This window comes from Nematolebias whitei, chromosome 17 (genome assembly GCF_014905685.2).
Source record: "Nematolebias whitei isolate Nwh7 chromosome 17, NemWhi1, whole genome shotgun sequence".
NCBI lineage: Eukaryota > Metazoa > Chordata > Actinopteri > Cyprinodontiformes > Rivulidae > Nematolebias > Nematolebias whitei.
The window spans coordinates 3,431,468-3,436,718 of NC_056514.1; the positions used below are offsets into that span (position 1 = coordinate 3,431,468).

The following is a 5,251-nucleotide window of genomic DNA, read 5'->3' on the forward strand; positions in this document are numbered from 1 at the left end:
TGAGGAGTGATCATAGATATGAGGAGTGATCACAGATATGAAGAGTGTGGTGACAATGCCCAAGATAAATGTTGTAATTGTGGGGGACAGCATAGAGTGACTTTTGGAGGATGTGAAATTTGGAAAAAGGCCATTAAAGTGGAGCAAATTAAAACAGTAACTAATATCAGCTACGCTGAAGCTGTGAAAAAAGTTCAAGAACAAACTGGAAAGAGAGAGATGAGTGTACAACAAAACCCAGCATCCCAGTTACCAAAAGAGAGAACTGAACCTACAATTACAGTGGAGAGGATCATGTTGTTCATTGCGTATGTGATTAACTGTGCAGACCAGGTCAAGTACAAAACAGAGAAAATTAAAATAATAGTTAAAGGAGCAGAGACATTTTTTGGTATAAAAGACATTTCATGGGAGTATATTAACAAAGAACTGGGAGGAAATGGGAAGTCAGGGACATCAGGAGAGGGGGCACTCTGATTATTCTACAGTGGAACGCTCGAAGTTTAATCGCAAATGGACAAGAATTTAAAGGATTCATTAAAAATCTTAACAAAAAACCAGACGTAATATGTATTCAGGAAACTTGGCTCAAAGCAACTTTAGACTTTGTTATTAGAGGATATACTGGTGTACGCAGAGATAGAAGTGAGACCCAGGGAGGGGCATGTGTAACATTTGTAAAAACAGGAATGCACTTTAGATTATTAGCAAAAGGAACTCATTTAGAATATTTAGTTGTTGAAGTTTGGAACAGGAAGGAAAGCATCAAAGTAATAAATTTTTACAATCCTTGCAAAAGACTTTCACATGAATCAATGGAAGAACTCAATAGTTATTTAAATGGAAACATCTTTTGGTGCGGTGATTTTAATGCACACAACTCATTGTGGGGCACTAAGAATGATGGTAATGGAACAATTATTGAAGAATTAATGGAAAATAAAAATCTTGTCTGTTTAAACGATGGTAAGGGAACAAGAGTTGATATGAGAACAGGTATGGAATCAGCAATTGACCTCACAATAATATCAAATTCAATAGCAGGAATAAGTACATGGAAGATAGTTAAAGATACAACAATAGGAAGCGACCACTATCCCATAATAACAGAAATAAAATTGGATATTGAAAAATATAAGACAGGTGGTTTGCAGAAATGGTGTTTTGGTCATGCTGATTGGGAAACATTTAGATGTATAAGTGATCAGGAGTAAATATGGAAGTTGATCAGCTAAATGTGTCTGTTTGTCATGCTATCATACAGGCTGCTGACAAATCTATAAAGAAGAAAGGAGGTGAGGGCTGTAAGAAGATTGTTCCATGGTGGACAAAGGAGTGTGATAAAGTAATCAAAAGTCAAAATAAAGTTTTTTAAAATGTTAAAAAGGAATCACAGCTCCCAAAATCTTATTGAATATAAGAGATGTCAAGCCATTGTGAGAAGAACTATAAAAAGTGCAAAAAGGGATTATTGGAGGCATTTCTGTAATTCAGTAGGAAGAGAAACTGGGATTAATAAAGTATGGACAATGATAAGAAGAATGAATGGAATTAAAATAGAATATGGTTATCCAGTACTAAGCGATGATCAAATTACAGCAGTAAAAGATGAAGAAAAGGCAGATCTGATGGATAAAACCTTTACCAAAATACATAGTTCAGATAATATTTCTTTGGAAGGGAAAAGGGGAAGAGAAATGACAATGATAGAGAATAGAGAGATCTTGGAGCATGTAGAGGATGGAAATGATCTATTAAATGTTCCTTTTACAAAATCAGAACTAAATCGAGCCCTACAGAAATTTAAGCTAACAACACCTGGGAAAGATCAGATTTGTTATTTAATGGTGAAACATCTTAGTGAATCCTCTAAAGACATTTTATTGGATCTTTATAATAAAGTTTGGGAGAATGGAAAATTACCACAGGGATGGAAAGAAGCAGTGATAATACCAATACACAAGCCAGGCAAAGATGACACAAACCCAGAACATTACAGACCGATTGCATTAAATTCTAATATATGCAAAATAATGGAGAAAATGATTAATGACAGGTTGATATACTATATAGAATCAAACGGATATATGTCACAATATCAAAGTGGTTTTAGGAGAGGTAGAAACACCATGGATTCAGTTTTAAGTTTGGAATATGAAATCAGAAAGGCCCAAGTTAAAAAGAGAGTATTGTAGCAGTGTTTTTTGATATTGAAAAAGCGTATGATATGATGTGGAAAGAAGGTTTATTAATTAAAATTAGAAATATAGGCATTACAGGACGGATGTACAGATGGATAAAAGATTTTCTTACCAAGAGACAAATACAAATAAGGATAGGAAACCATTATTCTGAAAAATACATTGTCGAAAACGGAACTCCACAAGGGTGTATAATAAGTCCTTTATTGTTTACAATAATGATAAATGATGTGTTTCAAACTATAGATACTGGGATGGGTTTTTCTCTTTTTGCTGATGACGGAGCAATGTGGAAGAGGGGAAGGAACTTGGGATTTATTATTAGAAAAATGCAAGAAGCTATTTCTAAAGTTGAAAAATGGTCATACAAATGAGGATTTAGATTTTCGGTAGAAAAGACTAAGACAATGTTCTTTACAAGGAAAAAAATTGGAGATGATATTAAACTAAAGTTATATAACCAAGAACTAGAAAAAGTGAAGCAGTTTAAATTTCTTGGGGTCTGGTTTGATGAGAGGATTACATGGAATATACACGCACAGAAAGTTTTAGATAAAAGCAAGAAGGTGTTAAATATCATGAGGTGTTTAACTGGTAGTGACTGGGGGGCAGATAGGAAAGCCCTTAAGGCTGTGTGTGTATATATATATATATATATATATATATATATATATATATACACAGGATTAATTCGATCAGTACTAGACTATGGAAACATTGTTTATAATTCAGCAGCAGATACAACTTTACAAAAATTAGACCGTATTCAATATCAAGCATTGAGACTGTGTACAGGTGCAATGAGATCTACCCCAACATCATCACTACTGGTAGAAATGGGAGAAATACCACTCAAAATTAAAAGAGAACAACTAACTCTAAATTACTGGGAGGTCATGGACAGGATCATCCAACACAAGAGACAGTTGAACCTTGCTGGGAAAAAGAAGTAAAAGATATCAGAAGTTTTGGTTGGATTGTGAATCAGAAAACGACAGAACTCAAAATAGATCAGATCAATATAAGTCAAACAACTCCATTACCAGTAATACCACCTTGGATACTTCCAGATGCCATGGTAGATTTTACATTATTGAAAAAAAGAAATGAGAATAATGGGTTCATTTTAAATTCAAATACAGTACAGAACCATATTGATACATATTACAGCTATGTTCAAATTTACACAGATGCTTCCAAGAACTTAGTAAATAAAGTCGGTGTAGCCTTCATTGTTCCAGAGTTCAACATCAAAGTTAGGAAAAGAAGTAACGATGGACTTTCAGTGTACACAGGGGAAATGCTCACAATATTATTAGCCATTCAGTGGGTTGAAGAAACAAGACCATTGAGATCAGTGATTTGTTCAGACTCCAGTTCATCCTTAGTCAGTTACCAGTGTAACCATTCAGAGAGCAGCCAGATATTTTAATAGAAATTCAACAAACACTATACAGAATAAATATGATGGGTCTAATGATACATTTTTATGGATACCAGCTCATTATGGTGTTACAGGAAATGAAATGGCAGATAAAGCTGCAAAGGAAGCCACTAGAAATACATCAGTGAATTTAGTAGTTAATTTTAGTAAATCAGAAATAAAACTATTAATAAAACAGAAAATGAAGGATAAATGGCAAAAGATATGGGAGGAAGAAAAGAAAGGACGCTGGTTCTATAAAATCCAAAAGAAAACTGGAGACATGAGAAGTCCAGGGAGGACGAGGAGAGAAGAAACAATTATTTCTCGTCTCAGATTTGGGCATACTGGGTTAAACAGCTCTTTTTATTTTAGGAAACACTGCACTGGTAAGTGTGAGTACTGTGGAGCAGATGAGACAACATGTAATGTTACACTGCAAAATGTATGAGGAAGAAAGACGACATTTGATTCAAAATTTAAATAAAATTAAAGTAAAACTAGAATTATTTGATTTATTCAGAAATAACTCTAATAGTAAAATTTATCAGATAATCTTTCATTATCTTAAATCAACACAGTTATTTAAGATAATTTAATCCTTGAGTGACATTTTGGTCCACACTCCTCACCAGTCGGGGGCGGTAATGCACCAATTTCGTTGTTTGACAATAAACCTCAAAGAAGAAGAAGAAGAAGAAGAAGAAGAAGAAGAAGAAGGTCGGTGGTGAGACATGAGCAGGACGGGGACACATTGAACTGGTCAGTAGTTGTTGAGGAGCTCGAGGCAGCAGACTCTGAGCTCAGCTGCGCGCGGACGTTGTCCGTAGAAGGAATCTATGGAGGCCGAGAATGGACAAAAAGGACACGCGAAGAATGTTTTGAAGCCGCTTTTAAGGAAAGATAGAACTTTATTGATCCTGCAGGAAGTTATTGTGCCAGAGTTTCAGTACAAAGGAACAAACACAAGAATCACAAGATATAAAAATAGCAAAGAATATATAAATACCAGGGCAGTGGTCCAACTGGTAGAGCTGCTGCCTCTCAGCGAGCAGGTCCCTGGTTCAAATCCCGGTCCAGGGGCCTTCTGGGTGGAGTTTGCATGTTCTCTCCGTGCATGCGTGGGTTTTCTCCAGGTACTCCGGTTTCTTCCCACAGACCAAAAACATGCATGTTAGGCTGATTGGTAACTCTAAATTGTCCCTAGGTGTGAGTGAGAGAGTGAATGTTTGTTTGTCTCTTTGTGGCCCTGTGATGGACTTGCGACCCGTCCAGGGTGTCCCTGTGATGGACTTGCGACCCGTCCAGGGTATGGGCTGGAGACCCGTCCAGGGTGTCCCTGTGATGGACTGGAGACCCGTCCAGGGTGTCCCTGTGATGGGCTGGAGACCCGTCCAGGGTGTCCCTGTGATGGACTTGCGACCCGTCCAGGGTGTCCCTGTGATGGACTGGAGACCCGTCCAGGGTGTCCCTGTGATGGGCTGGAGACCCGTCCAGGGTGTCCCTGTGATGGACTTGCGACCCGTCCAGGGTGTCCCTGTGATGGACTGGAGACCCGTCCAGGGTGTCCCTGTGATGGGCTGGAGACCCGTCCAGGGTGTCCCTGTGATGGACTTGCGACCCGTCC

The 5,251-nt window shown here is 37.6% G+C and overlaps 1 protein-coding gene across 3 annotated transcripts in view; it reads left to right on the plus strand.

Annotated features, from left to right (window-relative positions):
* The window catches only part of dcxr (dicarbonyl/L-xylulose reductase), a 53,127-nt gene that overhangs the window by 1,188 nt on the left and 46,688 nt on the right, over positions 1-5,251 (plus strand). The window contains exon 1 of one of the 3 annotated variants that reach the window (XM_037690687.1): positions 4,304-4,386. The exons of 1 other annotated variant lie outside the window; for it this stretch is intronic. The gene's annotated coding sequence lies outside the window, so the exon portion shown is untranslated. Of the gene's footprint in view, positions 1-4,303; positions 4,387-5,251 lie in introns of those variants that run through there. One more of the 3 variants, XM_037690688.1, reaches the window with a different exon arrangement.